We start from the raw sequence: 17,219 nt of genomic DNA on the forward strand, positions 1-17,219 counted from the left end.
GAGGGGATGGCACCGGAGCTACTGAATCGTGGGGAACCAAGCAGAGCCGAGCGGGGCCGAATGGACAGCAGAGCCCTGGCAGGCTGGCCCCCGCCATGCTGGGGCACACGGCGGCTGGCGCAGCGGGGCCGCAGCCCCACAGGCCGCTGGCCCGACGAAAACCAGGAGAACATTCAGGAGGACAAGCGCAGCGGCACCTAGCCCTCCTAGACGCTCCCAGTGCTGGGTGTGCTGCAGGCTAACATGGGGGCCCAGGGGCTAGGAAAGGTGACAGTTAGGAGAGTCCTTAAGCAGGATGAGGTGGCATGTTAGCTGAGCTTCAAAGGAAACTGGGGGATTTGAAGATGCTGAGCAGAGGAGAGACTGAATTTCAGGTAAGTGTGCCAGCCTTTCTGAAGGCTTATAGGAGGGAAATGAAATGTTGCGTGTGAAGAACAGCAACAAGGCAAATATGTTTGGATCTTAAGAGTACACAAGGTGAAATAATATATGATTATATCAAATTGTTAGGTTTTAGGTGTTTACAGATGGTAATAAAAGACAGAGTTGTTTCAGTTTGATACTGGATGTACCAGTGAGCCAGTGTAATTTTTTGAGTGTGAGATTGACATATTCAGAACCACACAGCAAGAATATCCCTTCAACAGCTGAGTGGAGGGTGGGGGGGAGTGGAATGACTTGAGGTGGGGAGACCACTTAGGAGACCATTGTAATAGACAAGAAGAGAAGAGATGAGGTTATGTGACTAGAGAGATAAGAATGCAGGTCTGAGGTATTGTTCACATCTTCTTAAAAAACAAACAAACAAACAAAAAAACTTGGCAGCAGATGAGCTACAGCAGCAGAGGGAGAGTGAAGACCACGGGATAGATAGATAGATGATATGTAGATCATAGAGGCAGAGAAGTGTTTTCTGTCATCAATCTTTCAGGATGTTGCAATATAACTTTTAGACACTAGATGTTACAGAAATAATGCACTATTTAAATGGCAATGACATGTAATCATATGATAGACTGAGAGAAAGATAGATATGTACATAAGAGCCAATTGTTAAATTTTCAATATGAATAATTGCACTTTAAAGTTTGTCAAATGCTGCAAATCTAGGCTTGATTTATTCTATGAATTTGACTTATGAAAGTGATGGAGAAAATGTTAATAATACGAAATAAACTTATTATTGTGCATATATTTTTCAGAAAGCTGGTTTTTGAACATTCACCAGGACACACCTTTATAAACACACAGATACATAGATAGATAGACTGACTGAGTGAGTGAATCATGACATTTTTAAAAAAAATTTTATTTTTAGGTAATTGGGGTTAAGTGAGTTGCCCAGGGTCATACGACTAGTAAGTGTTAAGTGTCTGAGGTCGGATTTGAACTCAGGCCCTCCTGAGTCCAGGGTGGGTGCTCTATCCACTGCGCCACCTAGCTCCCCCTATCATGGCATTTATTAAGTGCTTATTATGTGCCAGGTACTGTGCTAAGGGCTGAGATGAAAAATACAAACAAGAAAAAACAGTCCCTGCCCTAAGTAAGCTTCCATTCTAGTGAGAGAAGAGAACAGAACTTGGTGGAACTTAAAAAAAATGAGAAGAGGCAATAATTTAGATCTAAGCATTAGGAAATGAGATAGGGGCTTGATTCCAGGCCAGATGAAGTATAAGCCCCCTTATTAGATGAGGTCTTCCAGAGTGTAACTCAGGATGACTAGAAAGGTGGTGCTGCCTCAGACAATGATAGGGAAGTTAGAAGAGGGAAGAATTTCAGGGGGATGATATTTTCTTGGGAATATTTCCTGTGAGCAAGTTGAGATTGAAAAATCCATTTCAGCTAGGAGACAGTCATTTTTTTCCTTCTTCAGCCTCTTTCTTTCCTTTTGTTAGGAAGTGGAGGGATAGTTCCCACTACTGAGAAATCTTGTGTTGAGCAAAGATTGTGGTACCCTACTAAACACAGATCTAGTCAGAGCCAGCACCTCAAGGGAGGTTGATTTTGTCCAGGCTCACTTTTTATTTGCTTGAAGGGTTTACTTTATAAGTAGCAGCAGTAGTAGTAGTAGTGGTAGTAATCTTTGTCCTTGATGTGGTAGAGCAGTAATGGCAGTAAATAGAAGCAGGACCAATGATAATAATAATAGGTCTCATTTATATGGTATTTTATGATTTCCAAAGCACTTTACATGTGTTACCTCATTTGATCCTTAGAACAACCCTCTGATATAAGTGCTCTTCCTGCCCTCATTTTACAGATGAAGAAATTGAGTCAAAGGATAGCCAGGTGACTTTCCCAGGGTCACATAGCTAGGGAATGCCTAAGGCAGGACTCCACCTCAGGTCCTCCTTACCTCCAAGTCCTGTGCCTTATCCACTTTGCAGCTTAGTTGGTGCTTTTTTTTGAAAGTTTGACATACACAAAGGGATAATATTAGTTCTCCTTTCTTTTATGTGGCTGTTGTAAATTAGATCCACATCTGCTCTTCCCTCCTCTCTGTCCCACTTGGTGCTTCAGCTCTCACTGTAGCAGGGTTGTGGCCCCTTTGTCCCTAAAGGGATCCAAAGTTCTCATCAAATCTTGATGCACACCAGCATTACATAAACCAGACAAAGATTTGTTTAACTAACAGATATTCTTTGTTTATAATCAGATACATAGCACATGAGACACTGCAAGGGAGAAGGGGAAAGATACTAATTGGAGGGAAAATGCTCCCAATGAACAGGGATGGCTTTGTTTTACTTTGGTGCTCAGATCTCTGTTCCTCTTCTTTCTTCCTCTTTTAAAAGTTCAAGAAATATGGCAGGGCCAGTACCAAGCATCTCATCCTCTCTGACTTCAATCCTCCTCCAGCTGCATGGTACCAGAGGTCTAGAGGACAGGAATACCACTGTAGAAATCAGAGGTGGCTCAGTGCTGACAGTGGCACTTCCTTCAGCATGGTGCAAGATACAGGACAAGTCCCTCTCTTCTTTTTTTAATTTTATTTTTTTAAATTTTTATTAATTTATTTTGATTTATCAACAATCACTTCCATATGCTTTTGAATTTAAAATTTTTCTCCCCCTTCCTCCCCACCACCCTCCCCAAGATGGCTCACAATCTGATATAGGCCGTACATGTACATTCCTATTAAACATATTTTCACATTAGTGATGTTGTAAGTAAGAATTAGAACCAATAGGAGGACTGCCAGAAAGAGGAAACAAAACTCAACAGAAAAGAAAAAAAATAGCAAATAGTATGCTTCAATCTGCATTCAAACTCCACAGTTCTTTCTTTGGATGTGGATAGCATTTTCCATCACAAGGCCTTTGGAGATGTCTTAGATCCTTGTATTGCTGGGAAGGGTTAATTTTATCAATATTAGTCGTCACACAATGTGGCTGTTATTGTGTACAACGTTCTCTTGGTTCTGCTCACTTCATTCAGCATCAGACCATACAAGTCTTTCCAGGTTTTTCTGAAGTCAGCCTGTTCATCATTTCTTATAGCACAATAGTATTCCATTACATTCATATACCACAACTTGCTCAGCCATTCCCCAATTGATGGGCATCCTCTCAATTTCCAATTCTTTGCCACCGCAAAAAGAGCTGCTGTGAATATTATTGTACATGTGGGTTCTTGGAGATCCAGAATCTTAAGGAAGAAAATGACTCCTTGAAAATCAGAATTGGGCAAGGGGAAGCCAGCAAAGTCATAGAAGATAAAAAAAATAATAAAACAAAATATAAAGAATGAAAAAATAGAAGAGAATGTGAAACGTCTTATAAGAAAAATAAGTGATCTGGAGGACAGATCAAGATGAGAAAACATAAGAAGAATTGTATTACCTCAAAGTTATAATCAGAAGAAGAATCTTGTTGCAATAATACAAGAAATAATTAAAGAAAAATGTTCTGAAGCATTAGAACAAGAAGGGAAAATAGAAATAGAAAAAAATCCACTGATCATGACCTGAAAGAGATCCTATGAGGAAAACCTACAGCAATATAATAATCAAATTCTGAAACCCCTAGCTCAAAGATAAAATATTACAAGCAACAAGAATTAACATTTTAAATATGGTGGTGCTACAATTAGAATAACACAAGTCCTGGCAGTGGTGATACTAAAAGAGCTTCGGTTTTGGAGCACTTATATATCATAGAGCGAAAGAACTGGAGTTGCGGCTGAAAATATCATACCAAGGAAAGTTAAGCACATTCCCAAATTTAAAAAAAATGGATATTTAATGAATTGTCAAACTTTCAGGATTTTGTTGTTAAAAAAGAAAAAACACCTGAATTTATTAGAAGATTTGACATATAAGAGCCAAGAGAAATATAAGGTACATATCAAAAACTATTTACAAGAAACTCAATATGTACAGACTGTTTACCTTTTATATGAGGGAATGTTATTACTAATTGGGTAGTTTAATAAGGAAGTTTATAAGAAAGATTGGGGTAGTATGAGTATGATATGATTTCAAAAAGTAAAACCATTTAGGAACAGGTGAAAAAATAATCATCTTGCATAAATGAGGTGCAAGAGGAAGAACTGACACAGAGGAATTAGATGAGGGAGGAGGGCTGGTAGTTCTGGAACCCCCCTTTCATCGGGAATGAGTTTAAGAGGGAAAAATACACACATGCATACATACATACATATGTACGCATGTATGTATGTATGTATGTATGTATAAAATTCTTCTAAATTTAGAACAAAATAAAAAGATAAAGGGTTGGGGGAGAGGATAAGGGAGAGATTTTTAGAGGTGAGGGTGAGTGAATAGGATAGTGGGGGCTATAGAAGGGTGTTTAGGTTAATGGGAATGTGAGGACAAGGAATGCATTCTTGCGGGGGTTAGGTTAAGTAATAGGAGAGAAGATGCAGTAAAAGTAAAGTAGAGGAGTCAGGAGGTATAGGAAATGAGAGATATGCGCAAGCATAAAATAAAGATCAGGAGTAGAATTTGTTAGGGAAAAAGGAGCAGGGGTGATCATCGTGATCTCAGACAACATTAAGGCTAAAACAAATTAATTAAAAGAGAAAAATAGGGAAACTACACTAGGTGTCAGCCATATTCATCAATGTTGTTTTGGACTGTCTAAAATAACTAGACAGCATAAGGTTGGAATATTGCTATGGTATAGGAAATGATGAGTCGGTGGACTTGGAAAAATATGGAAAGACTCAGATTTATGAAGGAAGAAGTTATCCACCCTCAGTGAAACAGGGCATGTGCATATACATACATACATACATACATATACATATATATTATTTATATGCATTTAATTGTAGCCTTCTTTGGGGGGGGAGAACAAAGTAAAAAGTGAACAGCAGAGAACAAAAGAAAACTTAGAAGTATGCAAAGAAAAGATATGAAGCTCTGAACACAATGCATAATATTTATTATATAGACTTTCTTGAAATGGAAATTTATTGCTGTATATTTTAGATCTTCTCTTATGTTCTGCTGTGCACATGACGATTTTTTTTCTTATTTTGTATTTAAGTTTCAATATTTAAGTTTCAAATACGTTTCTTTTTCTTACTATGTCTTTAAGTTTTACTATTTAAGTTTAAAATTAAAAAAAAAAAAAAAGGAACACAACCACATAGGCATCCACACTGAAAGAAAAAAAAAAGTGACTATAACTAGGAGAACATAACTGACTCCTTTTTGTTTTGTGCCAGCCATCTTGCTATTTGACCCCCACGTGAACTGCAAGAACAGCTGCAGTATGTGTTTTCTTTCAGTTTTTTCTTTACTCTTCTTATCAGTACAGAATGACTTAATTGGTAAAAAAGAGAAGTTCAGAGCCTCTGGAACTCTCCCTTACTTAGGTTCATAGCTGAATTTGCTCTACTAATAAGGATACATCTTTTATTTATCTTCTGTACCTAATGACATACATTTTCCTGAACAAGCAGCATACTTTTTTTTTTGTTTAGCCAGCTGCATTGTAATGACCAATCACCTTTTTTCTTTGCTTCATATAATGTATAAATATTGCTTGCTGAATACTGAGTGTGAATTATAAATTCCTCATCCATTGTTGATGGGGAATGCCACATGCTGAGTGTAATAAATGTCTTCTGTTTTCTGTTGGCACATTGGCTTTAGCTAGTCAAATTGTTAAAAAAAAATAATGTGAAAATCTCAATATCTTGTGAAACTGTTTCTTAAAATTGCAAAAGAAGGGATCCTGCTAAATTCCTTTTATTTTTTCTTTTTCTAAAATGTATTTATTTCTATTTTTCAACATTCACTTTTATAAGATTTCGAGTTTTAGTTTTTCCCCCTCACTCCCCCTCTCCCCACGACAGCATGCAATCTGATATAGACTATACATGTACAATCATTTTAAACATATTTCTACATTAGTTATATTGTGAAAGAAGAATCAGAACAAAAGGGAAAAACACAAGAAAGAAAAAAAAAGAAAAATAGTATGCTTCTATCTGCATTCAGACCTCATAGTTCTTTTTCTGGATATAGATAGCATTTTTCATCATGAATCTTTTAGAATTGTCTTAGAAGATCCTTGCATTGCTGAGAAGAGCTAAGTCTATTAAAATTGGTCATCACACAATGTTGCTGTTACTGTGTACAATATTCTCCTGGTTCTACTCACTTCACTCAGCATCAGTTTGTGTAACTCATTGCAGGTTTTTCTGAAGTCTGCCAGCTCATCATTTCTTATGGAATAATAGTATTCCATTATATTCATATATCACAATTTGTTCAGCCATTCCCCAATTGATGGGTATCCCCTCAATTGGCAATTCTTTGCTACTACAAAAAGAGCTGCTATAAATATTTTTGTATGTGTGGGTCCTTTTCCCATATTTTATTTGCATGTGGACCAAGTAGGGGTATTGCTGGATCAGATGGTATACACAGTTTTATAGTACCTTGGGCATAGTTCCAAATTGCTCTCTAGAATAGTTGGATCAGTTCACAACTCCACCAACAATGCATTAGTGTTTCAATTTTCCCACATCTTCTCCAACATTTATCATTTTCCTTTTTTGTCATATTAGCCAATCTGATAGGTGTTAAGTGGTACCTCAGAGTTGTTTTAATTTACATTTCTCTAATCAGTCATGATTTAGAACATTTTTTTTTCATGTCACTATAGATTGCTTTAATTTCTTCACTTGAAAACTGCCTATTCATATCCTTTGACCATTTATCAATTGGGGAATGAATTGTATTCTTATACATTTGACTCAGTTCTCTATATATTTTAGAAATGAGGCCATTATTGTATACATTAGCTGTCAAAATTATTTCCCCTTCTACTTCCCTTCTAATCTTGGTTGTATTGGCTTTGTTTCTGTAAAAAAAACAAAACAAAACAAAACAAAAAACTTTTTAATTTAATGCAATCGAAATAATTTATTGTGCACTTCATAATGTTCTCTAGCTCTTGTTTGGTCATAAATTATTCCATTCTCCATAGATCTGACAGGTAAACTTTTCCTTGCTCTCTTAATTTTCTTATATTATCACCCTTTATGTCAGCAACAATAATGTTTAGCATTTTAAGTTTAAAAAGTGGTTTATGTCTCTCATCTCCTATGATCTCTACAATCACCACGTGTAATAAGGATTAATGTTATTCCCATTTTAAAGATGAAGATATGGCAGCAGGTAACAAAGATGCTTGATATGGATGGGGTCCTAGAACATGAAATAAGAGGGACATTATATCACAGAAACTGGGAGAGGGTCAGAGCTTGAAAATACAAATTGTCATAGCCAGTGGTACCCTCAGAACATGAGATGTCAGGCATGGGTTGTGGTTTGGACTTCATTCTCGAAGAGGACCATGAAATCAGGGAGAGGATGAATGACTTGCAGTGGACTTTGATTTGAATGAGGGAGGGCTGTGCAAAGTCACCAGCCTCACTTTCTCCTCCAGAGACATCTGGTCCAGTGGCCAGATATTGCTCAGGATGACTCGAGATGGCCCAGGATGCAGTGGAAGACTTTGGCTCTTTCACGTTAAGGTCTTTTCAGGTTCCCACTTTCAGTCGGGAAACACCTATTCCCTGTTTAAGAAGTGAGTCTATCATGGGGCAGCTAGGTGGTGCAGTGGATAGAGCACCAGCCCTGGATTCAGGAGGACCTGAGTTCAAATCTGGCCTCAGATACATAACACTTACTAGCTGTGTGATCCTGGGCAAGTCACTCAACCCCATTGCCTAACCAAAAACAAACAAAAACAAAGACAAAAAAGAAAAGAAGTGAGTCTATCTCTTTTTTGATCATAAATTCTTCCTTTCATAGATCTGATAGGTAAACTATTTCTTGCTCTCCTAGTTTGCTTATAATATCAGTCTTTTTTTATCTAAATCATGTACCTATTTTGACTTTATCTTGGTATAGGGTGTAAGATTTTGATCTGTGCCTAGTTTCTGCCATACTGTTTTCCAGTTTTCCCAGAACTTTTTGTTAAATAGTGAGTTCTTATTCCAGAGGCTGGAGTCTTTGGATTTATCAAATAGTAGATTATTATAGTCATTGACTGTGGTGTCTCGCATACCTAACTTATTCCACTGTCCACCACTCTATTTCTTACCCAGTACCAAGTAGTTTTGATGATGGCTGCAATATAGTACAATTTAAGATCTGGTACAGTTAGGCCACCTTTCGTTACATTTCTTTTCATTAGGTCCCTTAATATTCTGGACCTTTTTTCTTCCAGATAAATTTTCTTATTGTTTTTTATAGCTCTATAAAATAAATTTTTGCTACTTTGATTGGTATGGCCCTGAATAAGTAAATTAATTTAGGCAGAATTTTCATTTTGTTATATTAGCTTAGCTTACCCATGAGCAACGGATATTTTTCCAGTTATTTAGATGTGGCTTTATTTCTGTGAAAAGTGTTTTGTAATTGTGTTCCTGAATTTGTGTTCCTATAGTTCCTGAATTTGTTTTCGCAGGTAGACTCCTAAATATTTTATAATGTCTACAGTTACTTTAAATGGAATTTTTCTTTCTATCTCTTGCTGTTTGGCTTTATTAGTAATATATAGAAATGGTGATGATTTATTTGGGTTTATTTTATATCCTGCAACATTGCTGAAGTTGTTTATTATCTCACGTAGTTTTTTACTTGATTCTATAGGATTCTCTAAGTATATCATCATATCATCTGCAAAGAGTGATAGCTTTGTTTCTTCTTTGCCTATTCAAATTCCTTCAATTTCTTTTTCTTCTCTTATTGGTAAAGCTAACATTTTTAGTACAATATTGAATAACAGTGGTGATAATGGACATCCTTGTTTCACCCCCTATCTTACTGGAAATGCTTCTAGCTTATCCCCATTACTTATAATGCTTCCTGATGGTTTTAGGTAGATGCTACTTATCATTTTTAGGAAAACTCCATCGATTCTTATGCTCTCTAGTGTTTTAATAGGAATGGATGTTGTATTTTTTCAAATGATTTTTCTGCATCTATTGAGATAATCATATGATTTCTGTTAGTTTTGTTCTTGATATGGTCAGTTATGATGATAGTTTTCCTAATATTGAACCAGTCCTGCATTCCTGGTATAAATCCTACCTGATCATAGTGTATTATCCTCAAGATTAGTTGCTATAATCTCTTTGCTTATATTTTATTTACAATTTTTGCATCTATATTCGTTAGGGAAATTTGTCTATAATTATCTTTCTCTGTTTTGGCTCTTCCTGGTTTAGGTATCAGCACCATATTTGTGTCATAAAAGGAGTTTGGTAGGACTCCTTCTTCACCTATTTTCTCAAATAGTTTATGTAGTATTGGAATTAATTGTTCTTTAAATGTTTGATAGAATTCATTTGTAAATCCATCTGGCCCTGGAGATTTTTTCTTAGGCTGTTCATTTATGGCTTGTTCAACTTCTTTTTTCTGAAATGAGGTTATTTAAGTATTTTATTTCCTCTTCTGTTAATATTGGCAATTTATATTTTTGTAAATATTCACCCATTTCACTAAGATTGTCAAATTTATTGGCATATAGTTGGGCAAAATAGCTCCTAATTATTGTTTTAATTTCCTCTTCATTGGTAGTGAATTCACCCCTTTCATTTTTGATGCTGGTAATTTGGTTTTCTTCTTTCTTTTTTTAATTAATCAAATATTAATCTAGTTTATTGATTTTTTTCATAAAACCAGCTCTTAGTTTTATGTATTAGTTCAATAGTTTTCTCAATTTCAATTTTATTCATCTCTATTTTGGTTTTCAATATTTTTTAATTTAGTATTTAATTGGGTGTTTTTAATTTGTTCTGTTTGTTAGCTTTTTTAGTTGCATGCCCAATTCATTGATCTCTTTTTCTATTTTATTCATGTAAGCATTTAGAGATATAAAACTTCCTCTAAGAACTGCTTTTGCTGCGTCCCATAAGTTTTGGTATGTTGTCTCATTATTGGCATTCTCTTGTGTGAAGTTATTGATTGTTTCTATGATTTGTTATTTGACCTACTCATTCTTTTTTCTTTTCCCCTACATTTTAATACAGGTGGAACATTGAATGATTCCTTCACAACCAAACCAGGAGGCAGGGACTGTTTAACTTTCTCTGCCTTCTCTTTGTCTGTGATGACCAGTGTGTACAGGTACCTGCTGCAGAGATCCTCAAACTTCACATTGTCCTAGTTTTTCTTGATCTTGACAGATTTGGCATCTTTTTGCCTATCTGTTAGCTAAAAGTCTTTTATTTTCTCGATTTTTTGGGGCATGGCAGTGATGGCGGCTGGACGAGGGGCAGCGTGTGGTCTGAGAGGTCGCGCAGCTGCCAAGGGGCCGAGGAAGACAGAAAAGCTGACCTACTCATTCTTTAGGATTAGATTGTTTAGTTTCCAATTACTTGTTAGTCTGTCTTTCCATGGCTCTTTATTATGTATAATTTTTATTGTTTCATGATCTGAAAAGGATGCATTTAAAATTTCTGCCTTTCTGCATTGGATTGTGAGGTTTTTATGCCCTAGTAGATGGTCAGTTTTTGTGTTGGAACCATGTACCACTGAGAAAAAAGATATACGCCTTTCTATCTCCATTCAATTTTCTCCAGAGGTCTACCATATCTAACTTTTCTAAAATTCCATTCACCTCCTCAACTTCTTTCTTATTTATTTTGTGGTTATATTTATCTAGTTCAGAGAGGGGGAGGTTGAGGTCCCCCACTAGTATAGCTTTGGTGTCTATTTCTTCCTGTAACTCCTTTAATTTCTCCTCTAAGAATCTCGATTCTATACCACTTGGTGCATGTATGTTTAGTAATATTACTTCATTGTTTATGGTGCCTTTTAGCAGGATGTAGTTTCCTTCCTTATATCTTTTAATAAGATCTATTTTTGCTTTTGCTTTGTCTGAGATCAGGATTGCTACCTCTGCTTTTTTTTTTTTTTACTTCAGCTGAAGCATAATATATTCTATTCCAGCCTTTTACCTTTATCTTGTATGTATCCCTCTGTTTCAAATGTTTCTTGTAAACAACTTATTGTAGGATTATTGTTTTTCATCCATTCTGCTATCCATTTCCATTTTATGGGAGATTTCATCCCATTCATATTCACAGTTATGATTGTTATCTGTGTCTTTCTCTCCATTCTATTCTCCCTCCCCCATTTATGCTTTTCTTTCTCTTGTTCTCACTTTCCCTCCTCACTAGAGTTTTGCTTTTAAACACTCCCTCCTTTAATCTTCCCCTTCCTTTTTCTTTTCCTTATTACTTCTTCCCTCCCTTCTATCCGCCCCCTTCCCTTTTCTTTCCCCTTTCCCCTCCTACTGCCTATATGACAAGTTAAATTTCTATACCTAACTGATTATGTTATTCCCTCCTTGAGCCAAATCTAATGAGAGTAAAGGTCAAACAGTGCTCATCTCCCTCTCTTCTTTCCCGCTACTGTAATATATCTCTGTCCCTCTTCATGTGATGTAATTTACCCTTTTCTGCTTTCTCTTTTCCTCTTCTCCCATTACAGTTCCTTCTCACCACTTCATTAGGTTTTTTTTATCATCACATCAAAGTCAACTTAAACCCATCTCCTCTGTCTATGTATCTCCCTTCTAAATGTTGTAATAAAGATACAGGTCTCAAGAGTTATAAGTATCATCTTTCCATGTAGGGATGTATACTGTTTCACCTTTTTGAAGAACATGGTTTTTTTCTCCCTTTCCTGTTTACCTTTTAATATCTCTCTTGAGTCTTATATTTGGAGATCAAATTTTCTATTGAGCTCTGGTCTTTTCATCAGGAAAGTCTGGAAGTCCCCTATTTCATTGAATGTCCATCTCCTAAGACCAATTCATATTTTTCTTGGAGACTTTGGATATAGGAGCTTTGACTTTGTTATCTTCTTCTGAGTGTGTGTTTTGATCTTCCTTGTCACCGTAGTAACTTTCTATGGTCAGAATTTATTTTCTGTTATTTGCTCATTTCTCCAGTCTATTTCTTAACTTTTAACTCTTTATTGAAGTAGGGCTCTACTTCCAAGGTGGAGGGCGCACTCTCCCAAGCTTAAGGGTTTTGTACAGCTATTTTTAGGGATATTTTTAGGCTCCTGTAAGTTTTGGGTTCTTTCTAGGTGGTATGATCTAAAGAGAGGTGTGTTTACTACTCTCCTGGCCTGTGCTCTGGTCTGTGAGTAACCACAAGCACTCTTTTCTGCCCTGGAACTGTGACGATGGTCCCTGCTCCACTGTGGCCACAAACTCTGGTGTGCTAGGGCTCCTCCTCACCCTGGGATTACCACCTAAGACTGTGACCAGGATCTGAGTATAAGCAAAGCAAAAGAGCCCTGCCTCAGTGCTAGCAATGAAACCCCCGCAATCTCCTTCAGAACAGTTGTTTGACCCCCTTACTATCTGTGGGATGAGAGCTCCAGAAGTAGCAGCTGCCACTGCTGAGTCAGTGGCTCCCAAGGCCTCCTCCTGGTTTGCTGGAGCTGGGGCTCAGCTGTGACGGCCTGTGCTGGACTGTGCTCCACTCTCACCCAGGTGTGACAGACTTTTCCTTCTGGCCTTCTCAGTTGTCTTTGGCTTGAAAATTATTTCATCCCTTCTTTTTGTGAGTTCTGCTGCTCCAGGAATTATTTTGTGGCATTATTTAAAGGTATTCAGAGGGGTCTTGGTAAGAGCTTTGGCGAGTCACTGCCTTTTCTCTGCCATTTTCCTTATGGTTGTTTCTTTAAAAAAAAATTCATTCACACAGTATAAATGTTGACAATGAATAAGATTTAATGAAAAGCAGTGTTGCTCAGTGGGCACAGAACCAACCTAAATGCTAGGAAGAAAGGAGTTCAAATGCTGGCTCTGACTTTTCTTCTCTTCTACATGAGACAAGTAGCTTAACTTCTCTGTGTGTCTGGCGAGTCTCTGAGACTCTAAGTGGCAGAGAAGGGGCTGACCTATATGTGCAGAGGCTCCCTTTTGCATCTAATATGATATCATAGGTGTCAACTCAAAAGGACAATGATTTGAAAGAATCAGCTAGAGTCTGAAGGAAATTTCTAAAAATTGTGCATTTATTTTAATAAGAATTTATAATCCATGTCTCTCAGCTTTCCACTCCTTCTAGTTCAGCAAAGAAAAAGAAAAAAAAAAACTCTGTGTATGAGCATGCATAGTTCACCAAAATTTCCTCCTACATTGTCTAAAAATGTATATATCTCTGCATTTTAAGTTAATCATATCTGTGAAAGGAGGTAAATGGTGTCTTTCATCTTCAGTCTTTTAGATTTGGAGTTTATCATGGCACTGACCACATTTCTATCATTTATAATTGTCTTTTCTCTATAGTGATATTATCACTTTAAGTTATTTTGCTATTTCTTTGGCTAACTTTGCTCTGCATCAATTCAGAGTGGTATTTCTTAGTTCCTCAGGAACTGCGCATTTTTTTTTCATTTCTTTTGACACAGTAACATTCCATTACATTCATATACCTCAATTTGTTTACCCATCTTCCAGTGGGAGGATGCCACTTTAAGTTCTACTTTTTTTGCTACTAAGAAAAGGGTCTTGCTATAAATAGTGTTGTGTATCTCAATCTATTTCCACTTTTTGGAAAGTCTTTGACGTGTAAGTCCAGTAGTGGAATACCAGGATCAAAGGACATATACATTGGGGTTATACTTGCAAATTGCTTTTCAGAATGGCCAAATCACTTTATAACTTCACCCACAATGCACTGGCCTTCCTGTTTATCCATATTTCCTCCAGCATTTGTCACTTTTTCTCTTATGGGAGAACTTCAAAGTTCCTTTGATTTAGTTTTTTCTATTTCTTAGTGATTTAGAGCATATCTGAAATGGTTGTTGATAGCTTATATTACTTCCTTTCAAAACTCTTTATTGCTATCTTTGACTATCTATTGGGGAATTGCTCTTAGTCTTATAAATTTGAATCCATTCTTTATACATCTTGAACATGTGACCTTTATCAGAGAAACTTCCTGCAAGATATTCCCCCCAGTTACTTTTTCCCTTCTTATTTTACTTATAATGGATATGTATCTGCAAAACCAACATCTCATTTCCCACTTGGGTGCATCATTTCAAGCCATTATGACAATTGTCAGAAAACTTTATTGCATTGTTTGAGCTCAGCTCTGTGTGGCTGGAAAGCTGGACCACTTCTACCTGCTGCTTAGAGACCCTCAATCAGGGAGATAGATTGTGCTGTTACAAGAGTTTTCTCACAATTATACATCTCAAACAACCCATAAGTCTTATTTGAAAAATAGCCTCAGGGGCAAAGCCAAGATGGCAAAGTGAAAGCAGGGACATGCCTGAGCTCTCCCTCAAACCCCTTCAAATATGTTTAATAAGAATGTGTATACATATATATATATATGTATACACATATATGTAATATGTAAGACTAAGAACAATTCATTTATCATTTTCCTTTTTTGTTATGTTACTCAATCTCATATTACCTCCCTTATCCTCACCACAAACCAGTAAAGTGGGTGCTCTTACCATCCTCATTTGGGAGGAGAGGAAAGGGAGGCAAGGAAAGCTGAAGAGCCACCCACAATGTCACTGACATTGTCCAAGGTCATGTTTGATCTCATCTATTTCTGACTCCAGGCCCAGGGCTCTAAGCACTCTACCAGCTTGCTGCCTATCTTGAGTCATGGGGCTTTAGACACTAAAACTCTTGGAGCCTAACAGTTTCCTTTGTAAAATAGACATAATAATACCATGCAGGGAGGGTGGGAGAATCAAATGAGATCCTACATTTGTAGCCCAGGCTTGGAGCTGTTCTCCCAATCCATATTCACACTGGCTGCTCAGGTTCCTAGAGGGCTTCTCTTGCATCTCCCTTCAGGGTTTAAGAGGTAGCCCTGAGGCTTTGTAGGGGAGGAGGCAGTCATGGCTCCATCCCTCTACACTATGCTTCTTCCATGATTAGCAAGTGAAATAACCCACCTGACTTAATTAATTTTAGGAGTACTTATGTACTTCTGTGATAGTACAAAATGCCCCAAGTCTGTGACATAGTTTCCCCCTGCATAGTCTTTGGAAGTCTTCTACCTGTAGCATGGTCCTTGGGGAGGTGGAGAACACAGAAGAGGGACAGTGATTTGTCTTCACTCTTTATGGGCTGAATCAACCCTATAAGGATTTATTAAATGGCTATAATATTGCAGGTAATGAGCTTAATTAAGCACCACTCCTCTGCGATGTATATTTTTCAGCAGGTGAAATAAAGCCAGTCTTATATTTGCTTTGTTGTGAGCCTGATGGTTTTCATGGAATATGAAGTTCCTTTCCCCTTTCTTTGTGTTGTGCTGGACAGAAGCCAGGTATTCATGTGCCCTGGAAAAGTAGCTAAGGCTCCCATTTGAGGCCCAGTTGTTAACTGAAAAGAAGACTGGTACCAGTGGTGTCTCTAGACCTGTGTTCAAATCCTGCTTCTTAATCTTTGTATCTGCGTGACCTTGGGCCAATCACTTTCCCTCCATGTTTCTCAGTTTCCTCAGTTGTAGAAAGAGTAGATTGGACTTGATGGCCTGTGAGGTCCTTTGCAGTTCTAATGCCAGGATCCTCTGCCCAGCCTAGCTAAGTGCAGCCTGAAGGATGCCCACCAAGGGCACAGTAACTCCTAAAGCAACTATGAGATGTTTATGGGGTTACGTCATTAGAGGTGGTACCCATAATGTGTCTTGGCATTGTGACTATATCTAATGTTTCTTCAAGAGACAGTATGATCTTCCTTCCTCTTTGTACAGAGGTGGGGGACTAGATGTGCAGAATATTATATATACATCCAGGTGTGGTCATAGTGTGGGTCAGTTTTTCTCACTGTTTTTGTCCATTATGAATAACAGGATTTTGGGGAAACGAATAGCAGAAAATGACTAGTTTAGACAGTTTAAAGAAATGGAAAATGAAACCGAGAACATGATATCCTGGAGATAGGAGTTGGTGTATACTTGGAGTCAGAAGGAACATGGGTTTGAAATTCCTTCTCTGACACTTAATAGATTTGTGACCATGATAAGTCCCCCAACCTCTGAGAACTTCAGTTTCCTCATTTGTAATATAGGAATGATAACCTCTCTAGGGAATCTGTGAGACATGATATAATCCATGTGCAGTACAGGCTTGGAGTGCCCAATCCCCACTTACATTGGCAGGTCAAGCCCCCAGAGGGCACCTGCTACACTTCTCAGGGTTTAGATGTAGGCCAGAGGAGAGGCAGGTTATGTGTCAGAGCTCATGAATCCTCAACAGTGGGTTTCCCCCGTGATGATCAGTCAGTATCATTTAGTTCATGTGACTTAATTACCTCTCAGAAAAGATTATTTAATACAAGAGGTAGAGTTGGAAAAAAACAAAAAACAACAAAAACCTCCCACCCAGATTTTGCAATGTAGACACCCACCTCTCCTGTGGGCTGAGGAGTTAAAAACAGGAGCCTCATAAGGATCTATCTAGCATGAGAGCTAGCAACTCAGGATTTGAGGTTTCCTTGGAAACAGACCAGTTTCCATGGCAACTGGTGATTAGGATCAGCTGATGCTGCCTTCATAGACACTGAATACTTCTTCAGCAGAGACTCACAGTCTAAAAGGAGGGGTCCCTGCCAGGAGTCCCTGTTGATACATTTTTCCTGCTCTAGAGATTTTGCCAGTGCTATCCTCCTCTTGAATGAAAAGAGGAAATCCAGACAAGGCAGAATCCAGATGAAGTGTCACAGGAGGAG

At 37.6% G+C, this 17,219-nt stretch overlaps 1 pseudogene; it reads right to left on the bottom strand.

Moving 5' to 3' along the window:
* Positions 1–238: 238 nt before the first annotated feature.
* Positions 239–10,741, bottom strand: LOC114053390 (annotated as a pseudogene).
* Positions 10,742–17,219: the final 6,478 nt, after the last annotated feature.

This window comes from Vombatus ursinus, unplaced genomic scaffold (assembly GCF_900497805.2).
Source record: "Vombatus ursinus unplaced genomic scaffold, bare-nosed wombat genome assembly UNPS02004088.1, whole genome shotgun sequence".
Lineage (NCBI taxonomy): Eukaryota > Metazoa > Chordata > Mammalia > Diprotodontia > Vombatidae > Vombatus > Vombatus ursinus.